This window comes from Lepisosteus platostomus, chromosome 24, assembly GCF_059453375.1.
Source record: "Lepisosteus platostomus isolate fLepPlt1 chromosome 24, fLepPlt1.hap1, whole genome shotgun sequence".
Lineage (NCBI taxonomy): Eukaryota > Metazoa > Chordata > Actinopteri > Semionotiformes > Lepisosteidae > Lepisosteus > Lepisosteus platostomus.
This window is the reverse complement of record NC_142634.1, coordinates 4,665,046-4,685,007: the sequence shown is the minus strand read 5'-3', so window position 1 is coordinate 4,685,007 and position 19,962 is coordinate 4,665,046. Positions and strand designations below refer to the sequence as shown.

The 19,962-nt window shown below is 47.8% G+C and overlaps 1 long non-coding RNA gene across 2 annotated transcripts in view; it reads left to right on the top strand.

Annotated features, from left to right (window-relative positions):
* Positions 1 to 19,962, top strand: part of LOC148641412 (uncharacterized) — a 47,026-nt gene that overhangs the window by 13,502 nt on the left and 13,562 nt on the right. Inside the window, exons 2-7 of one of the 2 annotated variants that reach the window (XR_015929754.1) lie at positions 62 to 261; positions 368 to 3,349; positions 4,022 to 4,073; positions 10,935 to 10,998; positions 11,682 to 14,581; positions 15,443 to 15,977. This is a non-coding gene — a long non-coding RNA (uncharacterized LOC148641412). Of the gene's footprint in view, positions 1 to 61; positions 262 to 367; positions 3,350 to 4,021; positions 4,074 to 10,934; positions 10,999 to 11,681; positions 14,582 to 15,442; positions 15,978 to 19,962 lie in introns of those variants that run through there. The other variant, XR_015929753.1, reaches the window with a different exon arrangement.

The window sequence follows — 19,962 nt, the reverse complement described above, 5'->3', positions numbered from 1 at the left end:
GAGAAAACACAATGAACTCTCTTTTCAGCATGGAATAAACCTATTACTTGTTCCTTTGCAGACTATGCATGCTGAGGCAGCTCCCCACCTGAGCTTCTGCCGTACAGGTCCCTGAAAACACGCAGTGAGCAGAGAGAGCTCTAGAAAACCTCCGCCAGTTAAGCAACGGATTGATGCCTCGGAGTCATTCCATGGAATGGAAACCTCAAGACCCTCCTGCTCTGACGGCCAGGGTCATGGACAGGGGGAGCATTACCTCAGGTAGAGCTGGGACACGCACTGTGTGTCTCGAGAACACAGAACATGCAAACCTTTTACTTGTTCCTGGCTAACAACCACTCTCCGCCCTCTCTCCAACACACCCCAGGTGCCTCCCGTCCTCCATCTGCAGCTCCTGCCCAGTAGTGTTGACCTGCTTGTTGCTGGGAGCCGGGGGGTCAACTAGCTGAAACGCTGAGGGAGTGAAGCCGAGGGCGGACTCCTGTAGCAGGAGAAAAAAAAACACAGAAAAGGACAAAAAGGGAAAAACCGCTTTGCACAGCGTATTTAACGAGGGCCAGCCTGGGGGAAAAGGAGTGAGGCCAAAAGCAATAAGAAACTCAGCCTGCCACCGTGAATCCTCACAGCGGGACAGGAAAAAAGAAGCAAAGACGCGGCCTCAACGCTCTCGTCACAGTCCCCGCTGGGACTGTTGCTGGGAGTTCCTCCCCTTGCGGGGCTCTGCTCGTCCCTCCGGGGAGGAGCTCAGTGTGTCTTCCCCACAGCTGGGGCTCGTCCTTAACTAGCCAGGGCAGCTGTGGTTGCTAAGGCAACGTCCAGGGCTCCGCCTCCACACTGACCACGCCCCCCGGAATGCCACACACCCTTGCTTCTCACAGCCGCCCCTCCCCCCTGCCCCGCCCACTCCGACTCGGCCCGCAGCCTTGTGTCCCCACCCTACCCCCCCCCAGGGGAAGCATCTGCCCTGCATCCCCAGGGCCCCACCTCTGCTTCTGTAGACGGCCTCGTCCCTTCGTCCCCACCGGGGTCCCAGGGATGAAAGCACAGCCCTGTGCATGTGTGCGCTGGCAGCACAGGAGACAGAGAGAGAGGAAAACGCACTCTCTCACCGTGAGTCACTCACCGAGGTTTATTTCTGCTTCTGAAATAACAGGTGGGTGTTAAATCACCATGGAAGCACTGCTATTACAGTATAAGAAGTACCTGATTGTATACCCTGATGCAGTGAAAGGCGCTTTGTGATTGAATCTTTTGTACCGAATATGTAGGAAGATGTGTCTCAGTTACGTACATTTTCATCATTTTTTAATATTTTTTTTTACCAGGCAGTTGCATTGTACTATGAACATAATTATTGGTTTTAACTTTTGTCCTGCACATAACATTAATCTAAGTGTGATGCCTGTCTGGGAAAATGTTAGGAAAGCCTGCCTGAGCTCTGTTTGCAGTGCGAACAGTCTCAATAGCAGTGTTCCCTTCCTTCATTTGGAAGCCATGAGAAGATTTGCAAAAATCTTTGTCCTCTTTCACTTATTGAGACACAAGAGCTCAAGGTAACTCTGTAGGGAAGGAAGCTATCCTGCCCACTGGTGCTTGTTAATTTCCTGTACACTAAAGCAATTCTGTCACAGGGCGACAGATAATTCAGAGGTGCACTTTCTAGCGTTGGTGCAGAATTGGCTTTTAATACATTTCCAGTGGTGTCCTTGTACTCGAAACGTGATGTGAAACAGCGATCAGCGTCACCTCTCTTGTATTTCCTTTAACGTTTGCAAAAACCAGTTTCATCCCAGAACGTTGTCTGTCGGACTGAAAAGATTAAGTTCCTTCGTAAGGAAGGGGGCAGACGTTCAGCGCCTCTAGATCGCTTGGCTGCCATTAACTAATCAATCTCGTCCAGTAGTTTGAATCCTTCCCTCAGCTCCTTAAATAAGTCATGGTGCTCCTTTATGGCCTTGCTGCAAAACCCTCTCTGTCCCTCTTCTTTAGTTATTTTAACGCAGAGCCTTGTGCAGCACTGCAGATGTGCAGAACGTACAGTGACCATACAGATGTGCAGGGTGACACGCTGGCCGCTGTGTCAGCAAGTGCACAGCACTGAGAGTGAAGCAAGAGATCCGTCATTCACAGCAAAATGACAGATTCGCACATTACACTGAGGGATTTGTTAGCTGCCTGCTGTAAAACCCTGGAAATCGGACACTAGAAATGAGTAATATGGCAGCACAGTTACTCATCTTTGTAGGAGTCTCTGGCCATTGATATTGTGCACAAAGGAGGCTTTTCTATGATTTGTTTCAGCTATTAGAAGGACCTCAGAAGTGCTATTCTCTGGATTCCTGCTTTTATCACCAGACAACGAAACAAGGCTAAAGACCAAAAAACTTCTGAGGCTGGAGAAGAGTTACTTGATAGCGTCCTCCTTCTGTGCACATCGAAGCACCTAATTTGAAGGCATTACTAGGTTACAAACCCCTAAGGTGTCGTCCTCACCATACACAGCAGGTAGCTGATTAATCCTGTTCATGAATAAGCGTGCGTTATTTTAAGACGACCGACATGACAGCCCTCAAAGATTTACCGGTGTATCAAAAAAGCATCCTTAAACATCACTGGACAGCCACTTCTGTCTGCTTACCTTGGGCCTTGTGAGGGTAGTGGGTGAAACAGTCACATGAAGCATGGTGACCTCTAACACCAAACATCACTGCACTGCTTTGCAAAGGTTTTAGGTCTTCCCTGTTTATTGAAATGAAGTTTTAAAAGCATGTCATTCCATGTTGGACGCAAGGAGACACAGAACAGGCAGATTTTCTATTGCACTTGTGAAGCTGTGTGCTAAACCGGTCAGCTGCCCTCCAGTTTATAAGCTTGTTGCAGAGGTGGCACAGTACTTGGGCACATAAATTCATAAAACTATAATGTCTTACTCATAGTGCTTTTGAGAGAAATATTAGGAGACCTATAATGCTTTTAGTGTTACACTTATGGGTACAGGCTGCTGTAAAAGCCTAGTTCTGGATCTCGCTCTGCCTGTTCCCCCGAACTGAGGACAACCACAGCGCTAGATCCTTAAAACATCATGTGCGCCTGTGTGCTGTATAACACAAAGTCCGGAGGCTGAACCCAGCGGCGTTTCCAGTGGTGCTCTTGGCTCGTGTGCAGACAGACCGTCGGAAAGGTGGCAGTGATGATGGGGAGGACAGTGGAGCTGATACCATCATTAATGATGTTCTCCTGCGCTGGGCCAGACGGAGATCGCGGGCAGCCAGCGGCCCCCAGCGCCAAGCCCATGATGCTCGTTTCTGAGAGCTGAGCTGAGCCTCTGGCCAGCCCTGGAATAGGAGAGGTGAGGCCAAACACCATGGGATCTGGGGGCTGGGTGGGGTATTGGGATGATGAACGTGGAGTAGATAGATGGAGTTATCACCAGAGTAATCATTCCCCAGTTTCATAATAAACAATTCAAATTTTATCTAGGTGTCCAATTGGATCTTCAATTGTGTTCTTATCTGGGGGTAAGAGAAGACTGGCCTCCCAGCTTGTCTCATTGACGTTGCACACCTTGATCCAGAACAGAAACAGCTGTGCACACCAGAAATTCATCTTTCATTAAAGTTCGAAGGTTGCTTATTAGAATTAGAATTATTATTTTATTGCGAGGCTGGAATTTGTGACCCAGCAGAGAAAGAAACCAACTTCCTCGACAGGATTCAGGCAGCCGGTGCCAAACAGGCAATATAACATAATGTAATAATATTGCTTCACAAATTAGTTTCTATTTCTGTTGAAAGAACACTGTTGTCCCAAAAATTAAAGGTACTGTCTGAATTGCAGTTGACATTTACTCAATGAATTAGCTTTCAGCTCTTTAATTAGTAGGTGTGCGTATCTCTGAAACAGACCTGAACATCAGTTCCATCAATTAACGGAAAAACAAGACGCAATTAATCTTAAATGATACGCATATAAAATGAGCACTTAAAATTAAGCTTTTTCTCATTTATGTTTTTTTTGCAAGGTGCACACATAGTGCTCCACAGGATCCTGTTGTTCCTGGCCGACCTCTGAAGGTGAGGGTTTGTTCAGATGGGAGGCCTTTCAGTTCTGGCCCCAGGTGATGCCTTTTTGAAGAAGAAGGTTCTGTGTCGAGATTCGGACGGTTTCTCCTTGTGCTTGCTCGGGTTATTGCCAGAGTCCTGCCATGTCCACCCTATTCCTAGACACACACTGGCCTGGCTTCTCTGAGCTCCTCGATTGTCCCTTTTCTTGAACGGCCCTACGACAGACCGTTGAACAACGAATCCTGTCAAGAGAAAAAGCAGCCCTCTGCTCTGTCGCGCCTTAACATTGTACTTCCTGTGCTTCTGGGCTAGGGTCTGAGTGGTCCTGACCCTGCCCAGCTTAATGACGATGAAAGGATCGAAGACTGTGTGTCAGGGGCAGAGCTGGGGGTTTAAATTCTCTTCAGGAAATGAAAACCACTTTGTGGCTGAGGGAGACCGGGTTAGCAAGTCTCCCATTGTTTTTGTCCTGTTGACTGATACAGGATTGACGACGTTTCACTGTGCTGTCTGCCATATAGCGTCCTCACTGTACGCTGGAATATATTGTACCTTTCAAAAGTGTGCATTGTCTTCAAATGTGTCACAGATGTAGATGACAGGCTTTCAGCTGTAACACAGGTGATGCCCGACTTTCTGCGGGATTTCTGAATGACCACAGCAGGTATGAGCCTGGTCAGTACCTGGATGGGAGACCTCCGGGGGAAAACTAAAGTTGCTGATGGAAGAGGTGTTAGTGGGGCCAGCAGGGGGCGCTTACCCTGTGGTCCATGTGGGTCCTAATGCCCCAGTACAGTGACGGGGACACTATACTGTAAACAAGCGCCATCCTTCGGATGAGACGTAAAACCAAGGTCCTGACTCTCTGTGGTCATTAAAAATCCCAGGGTGTTTCTCGAAAAGAGTAGGGGTGCAACCCCGGCGTCCTGGCCAAATTTCCCATTGGCCCTTACCAATCATGGCCTCCTAATAATCCCCATCTCTGAACTGGCTTCATCACTCTGCTCTCCTCCCCACTGAGAGCTGGTGTGTGGGGAGCGTTCTGGTGCACTATGGCTGCCGTCGCATCATCCAGGTGGATGCTGCACATTGGTGTTGGAGGGGAGACCCCATTACCTGTAAAGCGCTTTGAGTGGAGTGTCCAGAAAAGCGCTATATAAGTGTAAGCAATTAAGTGTAATTAATTAATTCCCAGCCCAGCCTCTGACCACATGGCATTGCACAGACTGTCACACAGCAGCGCTGCACAGGGAGGCCCAGAGAGAGAGCAAGAACAGCTGCACTTGATACAGGAGTGAGACAAAGCGGAGCTCTCAGTCAGAGCTCTGGAGCGCGTGATGTAACCAATTGGAATGTTACTGTCAAACTGCATCCCAACATCAATCAGTAATTCTCATGCATTTTGATAGTGTTCCTGGTTTCTCTGCAGCACGTTGACAACTAAACAGAAGCTTCCCTTCGCTTGTAATAGGTGCATCAATTTTCTGGTCTTTTTATGGCTGATAGAAATGTAAATCTGCGCCAGTCTATTAATTTTCCGTTCGCCCCAGAGCTGTATCCTTAAATAAATCGCCACGCAGCATCGTCCCTTGATTGTGACAGGCAACGAGACTGCTACGCTAACAACTGAAGGAGTGCGTTCTGCACATCGGGAACTGTGTGGCAGATAAGAGAGTGGGAGGACAAGGGGAGAGAGTGCTATACAGTCTGTCAGAAAAAGAAAGTCTCGGGTAACAGGTAACAGCTCCCTCTGTTGACAGTCCGGAGGGACTGTACCCCACCTGGCATGGCGGGGGGTGACAGAATCGACTGCCGGTTGGTGATCAAATGTTGCCGATTAAACAGATGTGGTGCTTCACTCTCTAGCCTCTGCGACAAACCCCTCCACCACGCTCCATAGCTGCCCAGCTGAGTGAGAAAGAAGGGTTCGCTTGCAGGGGCATTAGTGGCGGAGAGGGGCGACTATCTGACCGCGTGAAAAATGAACCGAATTCCGTGGGCATTTCGACATGATGGAAACCTGGCTGCCAAGAGATATTTTATCTACAGTTTCTGTTTCTAATGCCCCTGGGACAGAACAATATGTGTGCGTTGAGATATATGTATTTTCTATTTCACGAATGCAGTAAAACATGCATAAAGGTTGAGTTCCAGGTTTCATAAATGCAGGCTGGCTTGGTAAACATGCTGGAGGAAAAGTCTCAGAGCCGTCTGATCCACTGCGACCTTGGCACGGTGTTTCTGTAAGTAAAAAAAACAGACTTTTATGGAAGGGGTGTTAAGGATTCATACACTTTTGCCTCCTGGAGTCTTGATGATAAGGCTCCATCATCCTCCTTATCCCCCACATGTGAATGCTGCATAGTTTTTAATGCCAAAAAGCACATTTGTTTTGTTTGCTTTCATTATTAAAAGCACCACCCAAATCCCCAAGATTTAATTGCCACTGGGATGCGCAGCATTAAAAGTTTAGTATTGTCTTTTTTTTCTCTTCTGGAAGTGGGCGAGACATTATTGACCCAGTTGTAGCCCCTGTACAGTCGATAAACGGTATAGTGACCTTTCAGATCATTCTTGTGTCTATTCACAATCAAGGGGCGTTCGAGATCGTTTTTTAGGTTCGGTTTTAGGACAATGGGACTGGAGCGAAGGGGTTGGTTTAGGACAAGGAAACCGGATGAGTTCCCTGCACACAGTTAAGGCTGGAGTTTGTCTGAGGACTGGAATTTGCTGCAGGACTGAGTCTGGCAGGGAGAATGAAGGTTACAGTAGGTGTTACAGTGAGACTAATGAGGTCCGTGGCTGGGACTGGGGTCGCGGTCAATCGTTCAACCTCCTGCATGCTCTGGGAGAGTGGACTCATCAGCAGCTCGGCAGTCGGCAGTCTGGAGTGTTAACTCGGTGCACAGGCTGGTGATGGACAGAGTGGCACCGGATTAACAAGGTGCTGATCCCCATCAGACACGCACAGCCCTGGGCTGTGAAGGCAGGGAGAGAACAGAGACCTGCTTGCTTGTGTCTGGTGTGTGGCACATACTCTCCATACTCTCCTGAAGGCTTAAAATGCTCTTTGACGGCTGCAAGGCTTGTTCTCTCTTCCTGTTTCAAAGGCTGTGATTCCAGCACTTTCCCCACCCTGCGATATCAGAGGATTCACACTGGCGGTGGCTGACCTGCCAGGGCATAAATGCATCCGCGCGTGCTGGCCGTGCTGGTATCGTAGAGTGGAGGATCCTGATGGATTTCTTGGGCAGCACACCACCAGGTCTAATGGTTCAGCAATGAATCATTTATTCATTATTGGAATTTTTGCTGGTTTATCACACTAAAAAGGGCTCCGGCTTTAGCAAACAGAGAACATTGTTTTTCACTTTGGTGGCTCAGTTTCCCTCATGAAGAGTCTGGCTCAGCTCACGTTCTTGTGCACTGTCTCAGGTCAGGCAGGTTCCAGGGCCATTAGACTCCGGTAATGACCCAGTCGTTGAAAAAGAAGCCGTCAGCGAAGTGAAATTGAAAGCACTCCCTGATGTGAAGCAGCAGATGGAATTCTGTCGAATTTCTGTAGAGAAATTCTCCAATTTCTCTAACTGAAGCCCCACGTGAGATGATGAAAACAACGCCGTTGGGTGAATCTCATTCCAGGATTGCATTAAAATTTAGTTTTTGTGGATTAGTAATCTTTCAATTATGTGTGTTGTTGTAAAACGCGCACAAAGGACATTTTGTACACAAGTACGCTCCATTGTCTTCGGTTGTTCCTCCAGCGCTATCAGGATACACCATTGCTCTAATTAATTATAATTTATCCATTAACTGCAGAAAGATAGCACTCCTAACTGGGATCGGAAGTGTTACATAAGTAACTACCTCTAATGAAAGGCAATGTTTTGAGTAATCAGCTGTGAAAGACCTTTCTCATGTTTGCCTCCTGAGAAAATTATTACATTAATTGGTTAAGTGACTACTCCTGTTGGAACCACCCATGGAAAAGACACCAGGAACCTCCAGGAGCTGAGTCTGAGACCTTCCTTTAGTTGAACTGTAGTAAAAAAACAAACCAGCAGCTTCACCCGAGTGAGACTCCAGATTGTGTCTTGCGTCTAATTGATTCGCGCACGCATTATCTGTACAGTGCAGAACCATAAGCATCTGCTGATTAAATCCTTTGCCTTCCCCTGTTAATCATTTTGATGCAAAACGCCACGACCAGGCGGGTGAAACGGGTGGCCCACCCCCGAGCAGAGGGGCGCCGCGCGTCTGATGCGCAATGACACAAAAATAAATTGAAATGCACTTTGTGGCGAAGTTAATTGCACTGTTGCTAATTAACACTCTGGCAGACAAGCTGCCAATACCCTTCATAAAAGGGGGCACGTTACCTTTTACTGTGTCTAATTGAACTGTGTCACCTTGATGAGGCTTGCGTGACAGATAAGGGCAGTCAGGAGGAGAGGGGGAGGCCGCCATGCCATTTATCCCTTACTTCTGCCTTCGTCACGTTCCGATCTGCGTTCGGGAACACCCTGCGCCAAGCAAGCCGCTGCAATAATGCGAAACTTTATTTTAATTGGCACCTTTAAAAGTGGCTCCTCAAAGAGTTTTACAGAATGACGACAACAAACAAAAGATATACACAATGAAAATACACATTGAGAGGAGACAGGAGATGGGTAGGAGCAGAGGCGGTAAATAGCAGAACCAGTTAAGTAAAGGCTCTTCTAAAGAAGAGGGTTTTGAGTCTGGATTTGATAGATTTTAGGGAAGGTGACTCTCTGATATCCTTAGGGAGAGAGTTCCAGAGCTTTGTGGCATAACAGGAGAAGGCCCTGTCACCCATAGACTGTAGATGGGCTTGGGGGACAGATAGGAGACCAGAATTAGAAGTGCGAAGGTTGCGAGGCGGGGAGTAGGGCGATAGTAGCTCAGACACATATTGAAGTGCCAAGCCATGCAGAGCCTTATAGGTGAGGATGGGGATTTTAAATTCTACACGGAATTTGACAGGAAGCCAGTGCAAGGGCGCCAGGATAGGAGTTATAGGTGAGAGGTGAAAATACACAATAAGAGGAGACAGCAGAATTATACAATTGCAATAATGGTTAGGAATACATTAGGATAGCAAAGGGGCAGATACAAGGGCAGTTAGACAAAAGCCTTTCTAAGGAAGAAGGGTTTGAGTCTAGATTTGAAAGAACTTGGGAAAGGTGACTCTTTGATATCCTTAGGGATTAAGTTCCAGAGCTCTGGGCCACAGCAGGAGAAGGCCCTGTCACCCATAGAGTGTAGACAGGCTTGGGGGACAGACAGCACACCAGATTTAGATGAAGGTTGTGAGATGGGGAGAAGGACAACAGTAATCCAGGCAGGTGCTGAGGTGTAAAGCCTTATAGGTGAGCAGGAGGAATTTGAAGTCAACACAAAACCTGATTGGAAGCCAGTGCGGGGACTCCAGGGTAGGAGTAATGTGATCACTTGCATTAGGCTTGCTCAGGAGTTGCAAAAGGGAAGCGAGAGACCTGTGTCACAGAGCCGTATACAGGATTGTGAGGGCCACAGGCCTGACCCCATGCACTGGAGCAAGGGGTCACAGACACATCTGACCGCTTGTTCCCAACATGTGTTACTGGCAGTGGGCCATGGAAGACCAGCCAGGGCTCTTTGGAAATGGTATTTATTTTGTTTTGTTTTTGTTTTTGTTGTTCATGGCTGAAGCCAGCTCTCCTCCTCCTGAAACTGAAAACCGTTCGAGCTTGATGTCAAACACAAGGCACTGCAGATACAGAAATAAAGAAGAGTTGGGTTGCACTCAGAATAAGAAACAAACTACCATAAAAGTGGGTCTGAATGTTTGCAAAAATGTTGTATACAATTTCCAATGGATGTTATTGATGACAATTTGATTGCTAGTGATTGGTGTCAATGCTGAGTCCACACTTTTTCTGGGCCAAAGTAAAGGGGGTTGACTAAAGGTGACACTGTTGACAGAAAAGAGTGTTCTTCATGGTCAAACACATGAAAACCAGTTCATACAGCAATAACTCATCTGTTTAATTGGATTTTTTAAAGAGTTTTGTTAGGAATACAGCAGTGTGAAATTCAGATGTCCCTGTTACAGCCTCCGTAGACTACAGCTGTCCAGCATTAGAAGAATTTATATCAGTCTCATGCAACTCAGATTAGTTCCCGTCGATAAGCAGCAGATCTTGGAAGAAGTTTTGTGAATTCTCTGCTCTGGACCATTACCTCACTATTACCAAGACAGATCTTCATCTCCCTCTTGTGGCTAAAAGAAATGAAAGTTTCTGACTAAGAATTTCACGAGGATGTGAGTGAAATGGGATAAAAACATAGTGTCTATGATTATAGGAAAGCCCCCAATACCTTAATGTACTTTTCCTTTCGTTACTAAGTCATAAAGCATTTGAGTGCTCTGCCAGTTCATTGGCAGTAGAAATTCAATGTGAAAGAGCACTTCCAGCACTTTAAATTGTAAACTTTGCAGGAAAGTCTTAAGATAAGATAATAAGATCACTTTATTGGCCATATATAATTTCTTGCATTAGGAATCCAACTTTTCCACATACCCCAGCTTGCTCTCCATGAGACACAGACAGGGAGAGAAGCTCGGGGTCAGAGCACAGGGTCAGCCATTGTACAGCGCCCCTGGAGCAGTTGGGGTTAAGGGCCTTGCTCAGGGGCCCAACGGAGTAGGATTCCTCTGCCGGCCGCGGGATTTGAACCAGCAACAGGCGCAGATCCTTAGCCACAGAGCCACCGCACTGCCATGTTAGATACATTAGAAAGCAAGTAAGCAAACAAGCAAACAAATAATTAAACACTGCTGAAACTCCTCTTTTTTATCGTTAACAGGGGTAAGAAGACACATCCATTATGCCAGAAGGGGAAGTAAATGATTGCGGGACACATGAAATTGGTAAGAAATATTATTTTGTATCTTTTTAGTATATGTACTGCCAAAGCAAGCACCATTTTGTATCTGTTGACTGCTGTATTGCGGTATGATGGCACGAGATTTATAGATAGCGGGCACTAACAGCAGGAGGAGGTTGGCACAGTGGACGACCTGATGGGAAATCGAAATGGCCATCTTCTTCTTCTCTTGACCTGACCTGAGGTCAGCCCAGATCACTTCCAGGCTACCTTGAGAGCGGTTTCTAGCTCCCAGCTCTGGGCCTACACAGGCCCAACAAATCCCAGAGCCCCCTGCTTTTTCATCGCTTTACCATACAACAGTCGAATGACTCACCTCTTAAACCTTCGGGGGCTGGCAAATAAAAAGAATATTAAAATTCGTTCTTTAAGTTTATTGTTGCCAGGAAAGGGCACATTACATTCATGTGCAAATCCAGTTACGGAGAAACTTCAACGAGCGTAAAAGCTTGCCAGGCAGGCAGGATAGCTTCCTGACCCTGCGTTACGGCCCCATGAATTTGAGTCCACAGATTAAAAAGTGAAAGGGGTTATATATAACTGCACTTATATAGATTACAAACACATATTTTTCCGCCCGCCACGATACACTGTAGCGCGAGTTAGACCTCCCATTCAATTAAAGAAAACTCCTTTCATTGATTTTTTTCGACTTCTCGTTTGCAGAGGTGTGTGAGTGTTTTGCGACCTGCACTCCACTTTCACTGTGTCCTTGAGGAGCAGAAGAGGAGACAGCGTACAGCCACTAACGACAGCATATTCTTTTGACCGCCCAGCACTGACACGTCAGAGCGTTGGGTTTTAATGCTTTTGTGCTGAGTGACCTGCACTGACAGATGTTTAGGCCTCTCTGAACTGTCCTGCACCTTAGCGTACACTCAGTTACAGGAGGGTTTCTGAAGTATTACCCTGAATCCTCAGATCCTGGTAGGAGGTCTCCAGTACACCAACATCCCAGCTAGACATTGCTGCCCGTTGAATTCCCAGTACTGTTGTCCAGTTGTCCTGGTTTCCCCATGACCCGAAAAGTCCGTTTTAAGCCGCTTGTGCCATTGTTCAGAAATCTACCTCTCCTCTCTCACATAGCGTTTATGAGGCCAAAGGATTTCCAGTATGGAATGGCCCAAAGCACTGCTGCTTGCGTCTCCAGGCCGTTGTGCTGCTGTTAGCCAAGGAGTCACTCCTTGATTTGACTTGGTGTGAGCCCGGCAGGCTTTTGAATCCCGTCCCCGTGTAGTGTTCGCTGTTGCAGGCTGCGCGTCGTGCTTCCTTTAGCCCGTCTGAGCCTGATGCTGTCTTCGGGCCAGGAAAACATCTGCTTGCTCTCCCTCACACCGCCCCCAGAGCGGCAGTTTCTTGTCTGTTGCGTGGTGACCAGAATAAGATAAGATACTGTAAGACCAGATCACTTTATTAGCCATATACAATTTCTTGCATTGCAAATTGCATTAATTTGTCTTTTCGCAGACCCCAGCTTGCTCTCCATGAGACACACAGACAGGGAGAGAAGCTGGGAGACAGTGCGCAGGGTCAGCCGTTTATACGGCGCCCCTGGAGCAGCTGGGGTTCAGGGCCTTGCTCAGGGACCCAAGAGGATTTGAACCAGCAACCCTCCAACCAGAAGCACAGATCCTTAGCCACAGAGCCACCGCTCCACCCAGTCATCTGTTCCAGAGCCACACGCAGAATCTTGCCCCTGGAGCGGGTGGGGTTAAGGGCCGTGCTCAGGGGCCCAATGGAGTAGGATTCCTCTGCCGGCCGCGGGATACGAAGAGGCAACCTTCCAGTCACATTCACAGATCCTGAGCCACAGTGCCACTGCTCCAAATGGAATGCAGTACTCCAAGATAGGCCTAATCTTGTATAGTTTTAACATGACTTCTCTTGATTTAAATTTGACACTCTTGGCACCCCAGACCTTTTGCTCCTGCCTCCTGGTGTGCATTACCTCTTCACCCAGACCCCTGGAGCTCTGAAGCCTGCAGTGCCTGAGTGTTTGCACACACTGCACACACACACACACACACGTCTGTGAACCTCCCCCCCCGTCCCCCGTCGCCCATGATCAACAACACTGATTTAGCAACACGGCTTGGCACAGCACGCCGCAAAGGGTCTCCTCTCTGTTGCCCTGGAAACCCAAGGCAAAACACACCGAATCTGGGCGTCTCCTTGCACAAATCCACCATATTTCCGAATCGCAATATCTGTGTTTCTTGAACTCCCTGGGAGGATGCCCCTGAGGCATTTGACCCGGCTTTACCCCCATAGTGATGGTCCTGCTAGCACTGGCCCCTCTGAGGCAGGGCTATCCAGCATCAAGAGTCATCGTGCAGTCCCAGCGGAAATATTTCCATTGGGTAACAGTCTGTTCAGGAGGCAGTGATTCAGTTATCGACAGCAAGAGGGGTCACATGACAGCTCTGGTAAAGGCCCTGTCGAAACTTCCAGGTGGTGTGTTATTGCATACAGTATACAGTATTTCATTTATTAATATAGTTCTAAATTCAGCCCGACTCTTCCACTGATATAAATATACAGTATTCACACATTATACTGTGTATATGTATTGTAGCACTCTCAGGTTCATGTGGGTATGCACCCTCACCACTGCCACCTCAGGTCAACATCCCACCACTGGGAACCCAGCCAGCTGAGCTAAAGGGAGATCTCCCCCCGGCCCGGCGGCTGAGGTCCCTGCTATTCACAGGGAAGGGCGGTGACGTCACCGCGCTGGCAAGCCGGCTCGCACAACCTGTAATGTCGGCTGTATGCGTGACAGTATCTTCTTTGCAATCCTGTTTTCTTAATTGCATTTGTCACCCTCGATTTGAAAAAAAAGATCTTTCAGCTGATTCAGAGGCACAAACTTTGCTTACAATAAATATATGCAGGTTGCTTTGCACAATGTTTATGTTTTAATATCCCACCCAATGGAAAAATCAAATTCGAAGTGAACGCTGAAGATACAAACCCCACTGCAACAAACACACTGTACCTCTAATTTATTAGATGGGTAAGTATATTCATTGAGTGTGTGTGCGCATTGCGTGAAGTATATATTTTATTTTTCACAGAGGCACTTGGAGAAAGAGAGGCAATTACTCCTAAGCCACTTATGACTAATTTGAAATCTATTTCCATGTAGCAACAAAATTAGGGAGCAAAAGTGACAGCTGTTTAATTAAATTCCAGAGCCACTGAGTTGGCGTTAATGTGCAAAAACTCAGCAGAGCTGCAGCGAGGAACTGTGGAGTGAGCCTACAGCAACAGTAACCTGAACTGCATCCAGTCAAAACTGCGCTGGGGTCTTTTAATGTGTGTAAGGTGTTAATGCGTTGAAGAGACTTGTTTGAAAGAAAAGGGCAAAGTTAATTCGGTGGAAGTAATGTGAAGCACTAGATTTTATGATTCACAAACACTTTGCTGGCCCCCTGAGAGAGAGGAGCAGTTCGCTTTAGGATCTGATCACTGCATATTCTCCTGATTCCTCCCTGATTTTTCCTGTTTTTTTTCCTAGATTTCTTCTTAGACAGGGCTTTGAGAATGTCGGCTTCCCGTTATCTGTAAGTTATCCCGTTGACGGCTTCCCGTTATCCGTAAGGGCGCCGCCCTGCAGTCTTAATTGTCAAGTGCATGTACATCAGCACACTTCAGGCTTGTTTTCGGGATCATCGTTTGTAATGATTCTTCAGTTTTTCTATTCTACATGATCCTGATGCTGTTCTCCATGTTGACTGGGATCAGATGTGGATTCATGTGGATGAATGTCAGATCATACCAGTTCTGTCCTGCCTGATCTGTAAACCAAATGCTGCAAAACTCACTTGTGAAAGGACAGAGACATTTCACTTGTGCACTTGTGCACCTAACAATAAACCGAACTGAACTGAAATAGCCATAGCAAATGGCACAGTCAGTTATTCATGAAAACAGCATGCAAAGGCCAAATGATTTGATCCAATTGCTAAACCCAGCCGAAAGGGGTGAAAAGAGAGCTTGCGAGATGTTTGTTTTCTCCTTTGATCTGTCTGTGAGTAAGGTCTGAGTCTCCTCCTTTGGACCTATCAAGATGTCGAGTGAAATCTGAACCTAGTGAGGCACCTGAAAGATTCTGCGTGTGGATCTGGAACAGATGACTGGGTGGAGTGGTAGCTCTGTGGCTAAGGATCTGTGCTTCTGGCTGGAGGGTTGCTGGTTCAAATCCCATTGGGCCCTCTGAGCAAGACCCTTAACCCCAACTGCTCCAGGGGTGCTGTATAAATGGCTGACCCCACGCTCTGACCCCCAGCTTTTCTCTCCCTGCCTGTGTGTCTCATGGAGAGCAAGCTGTGGTCTGCGAAAAGACAAATTCCTAATGCAAGAAATTGTATATGGCCAATAAAGTGATCTTATCTTATCTTCCTCTCACACTGCATCCCTAACAGGACAGCCAAAGGCAAACAGGAGAGGACTGATTTCAGGGTGGAAACCAGAGTAATCGTAGAAATCCCATGTAGAAAAAAAAGAAGGGAGCATGCAAACTCCACACACACAGTGTCCCAGCCTGGGATCAGACCCTGGACCCAAGAGTTTTGAAGGACTAGTACTCACCACCACACCACTGTGCTATGATGATGAGCAGACGATGGAAAGAAAAACAGCTTTGAAGTTTGTTTTCAGCATCTCATCTAGCCCACATACTGTACAGCTTGCATTCCATTCTCCTCCATAGGCAGTGGGCATTCGTTTCGGCAGAAAATGCTACAGATATGTTTTTTTACCATTGAAAATCATGAATGTGGTCAGTCTGCTGAAAGATAAATGAGCGTTTAGCAGCTGCTCGGGATAACTCGCTCAGCTTAAGGCCTCTTCTTTCATCTGTGCACAGAGGGGAAGGCTGCCTGGCCACATGTGGTCTTGCACTAAGCCCTGTTTACTCACTCCTCGGTGAGCACAATAAAACAGAAACAGTTCAGATGTCTCCATTGTCTTCTGGTCTTCTGTTCTGTATGTATGTATGGTCACTTGCATTGCTAAGCGCCTTGGGGCAACCTTGTTGTGAAATGCGCTATATAAAAAGAAATTGAATTGAATTGAATTGAATGTTGGTCCGATAGAAGAAAGTTTAAAGATGTGCATTAAAATATAGAGATGGGCTATATGGGGTGCATTCAAAATACAGGGATATGATCAGCCTGCTCCTGGCACCCTCATTTTACGGTATGTCATCTGAAACATTGTGTTAGTGAGTGCAGTACAGTTAAGGTTTTAGAATCTATATCCCTCTTCGCAAACTTGAAGCCCAAAGCCGAGGGGCTTATTTTGTGCTCCCTGATGTTATATCTGTTACCTGTACAAACACACCAGCGTCCACAAGGTAGCTCCACGTGTAGGTGGTTATTAATAATAATAATAATAATTATTATTATTATTATTATAATTGCTTGCACTTATATAGCGCTTTTCTGGACACTCCACTCAAAGTGCTTTACAGGTAGTGGGGACTCCCCTCCACCCCCACCAGTGTGCAGCCCCACCTGGATGATGCGACGGCAGCCATAGTGCTCCAGAATGCTCACCGCATATCAGCTATCAGTGGGGAGGAGAGCAGAGTAATGAAACCAATTCAGAGATGGGGATTATTAGGAGGCCATGATTGGTAAGGGCCAATGGGAAATTTGGCCAGGACACCGGGGTAACACCCCTACTCTTTTCGAGAAACACCCTGGGATTTTTAATGACCACAGAGAGTCAGGACCTCAGTTTTATGTCTCATCCGAAGGACGGTGCCTGTTTACAGTATAGTGTCCCCGTCACTATACTGGGGCATTAGGACCCACATGGACCGCAGGGTGAGCGCCCCCTGCTGGCCCCACTAACACCTCTTCCAGCAGCAACCTTAGCTTCCCAGGAGTCTCTCCTCCAGGTACTGACCAGGCTCACACTGCTGAGCTTCAATGGGCTGCCAGCTGTGAGTTGCAGGGTGATATGGCTGCTGGCTGATTAATACATCCTTTAATATGCCATTGTTAAAAATAGAATGGGATAGAAGACGGAGAAGAGGAAATGAGCTGGGAGGTGTTCCTCCAACAGCGGGGATTCCTCTAGGTGAAGAATAAGGGCTTCTTGTCCGGAAGGAGGGGAGAGGGCGGGGGGAGGAGGTAAGAGGGATCTTCTTCCAGATGGGAAGTACAGGGGTGAAAGAACTAGAGCGCCTCAGGTGACCCCCGAAATAATGGGGCTCTGGACAGGGAAGGACATGTTGGCGGGAGCTGCGGTGGGGGTGCTCCCCACTCCCCCGAGAGGGGGGGTCAGCCCTCGGCGGAGAACCCCTGGCCTTTCCAGCGAAGACGCAGCGTCGCCCCCTGCTGGCGGGTACCGCTGGGCGTCCGTCAGCGTCCCACCTCTGCGCTGTCGGCCTGGGGGCCTCACACAGACACTCGTGCTCCAGGCTGAAGAGGCGTCTGCGAGGGTCTGACGTCCAGGTGGGAAAACCAGACACATCGGGGGTGGAGTTCCACGGGAGGGGTCCTGGATCTCCACGGATGAAGAGCTTCGACGCGGACAAAGGCGTTTCAAATACGAGGGAGAAATTCCCAGGCTTAGATTCTTACCAGAACATTTGCCTCCCACACGCTGCCAGTTGACTTATGCACGGGTCCGAGCAAGTCTTTACACAGCTCTCGTAACCGATACTCAGAGCCTGCAAGAGACCAATAAAGATGTTAGCAATGAGGTCACTAGGTCATTTCTAGATCATGATGAGACTATTCAGGGTGGCAGTGGTCAGCACTGCTGCCTCGCAGCGCTGCGGTCATCATGGCGGCAGAACGAGGATTCGTGAGCCGTCTGAGTTTACACACACTTCCGCTGCGAACATGAGAAGCCATGAAACTAATGGGCAAGGACGGAGCCTGCTCACTTGTTGATGAAGTGCTAATTGATTTCCGCAGAGTGAATTACAGCCACAGCCCTCAGATTCACAGGACTCCTCTTTCGCCGCTCGGCAAGAGAGTGACTAATACACCGAGCGTGCCATGTTTGTACACAGCCAGGCGTAAGCATTCAATTCCGAATCAACGGGAAAAACACGGGATGAATGGAGTCCGCGCCGAGATCAGCGAGTTGGCTGTTCTGCTAGAGCTGAGGCTCACAGGTCTGGTTCCGCAAAGCCGCTCACCTGTGTTTTTGGACAGAACTGGCACTGGATGCAACACCAAGCATAGATCAGAGCACGCACCAACACAGGCGTACCTTGGTGGGGGTGGGGGTGTGAACGGGCGTGTTCATTGGTGCTTTCATTGCATTATTGAGTGCCCTTGCACGCTCGCCTCAGTTTATTTTTTGTCGAAATGCGACGGCCTCCCTCCTGGCGTCCGCAGGGTGGGGCGCGCTGGCAGGTGCCCGTGCGTCTGTGACCAGCTGGGCCGTGCCGATAACCAGGGAGCTCTCCGTCACTGCCAGCTGCAAACCAGAGGCTTGACAGCTCTTTTGAGACCTGGTAAATGTCCTCTCTTACCGTGGTTTTGCCTTTGCTTTACTCCTTTGTTTGCCTATAGCACTAATCTACTGAAAGGCATAAAGAAAGGCAACAGACGCTGTGGTTTCTCACAGTCTGTCTGAACATGCTGCCCTGTGACTCAGAATAATGTGCTGGAGTCGTGGTTAACCGATAGCTCGCCTTTCAGAAGTACCAGGCCATGAAATGAGAGAGTGGTGTCTGCAGTGGTTAATGGTCTAAATGATCGTGAGCAGGAAACCAGTGTAGACCACAGATCCTGGATTTGCCAATATAAGACTTATTGACGCAGCCCAAAAAATCCAACAGCCTTTCAGTAGAAATTGATTATTCATCCCAGAGAATCTCAAGTATAGCTGAAGTACGGCCCAACTGTGCAGTAGATCAGGGGGAGGACTGAAAAACACGTCTCAGCTTGCTTTCACCAACCAAGAACACCCAAAGTGTAGCCCTTCCCTCTGTTTTTACACTATTGCAGGGACGCTACCACCTCCTGTCCCATTTATTGTAACGCAATAAGTTCTGCAGTGTGAAATACAATCTCCAAGCTTTCAGGTTCACTTTAAACAAGTAAAAACGTCTAAGAAAACCTTTGACAACCCACCCTTCCCACCATAGAGCCTTTTGCGGTACCTTCCTGCTGGTGGGGCTCCACCAGCAGTCTCTCCTCCGCTAAGCCCAAGTCTGGTTACTGCGAAAGCATCGCTACCCTTCTTCAAATCGTCAGCAGCTCAGGGCTGTGGAGAAGAGATAAACCGGTCCTGTTGAAGCCCTAATTGGATCACTTGAACACTTCTTCCATGTTAAAAGGTGTTTATAACCTAAGGATGCCTAGAGAGAACCTGCAGGACTGTGGACCCTGGGACTAAGATCAGGGAACCAGGGTATCAGGGGTGTCCAGCCCTGTTTTGTTCTTCCCAAGCTCTCGGCTACAAAGTAGTCTAATTATCCGACTGCATAATTCAATACTGTACCAATGAAACACGCCTTAGTGTCTGATTGGAAACTGTACTTTTAATTGAGGACCTGTGCTGCTTTGAGTGATCAACTGTAAGGAAATTCCTATATTCTTGCAGAAAATATATACTAAGAAAATAAGGAGACAGTGTAATTGATTACTTAGGTTGGAACAAAAGCCAGAAGAGACAAGGACCTCTGGAGAACGGGGAACAATCTTAGAACAGTCCAAAGGCCAGCTCAGATCAAAACCAGAACTGAACCAGAGCACATGCTCATACTCATTCCCCACCCACCCCCCATTTTTTCCAGCTCTTCATTTTCTTCCATTACAGAGCCTGCAAGCAGCACAGCACCAAACTCCCTCACTTACCTGCCCGTGGGGCTAAGAGCGCTTGATGAACAGGATCACTGGTGCTGTTCTCTTCCAGGCGCCCCATTCTGAGCAGTGTGGAAATTGTATTTCTACATTGTTAATCAGCACTCTTT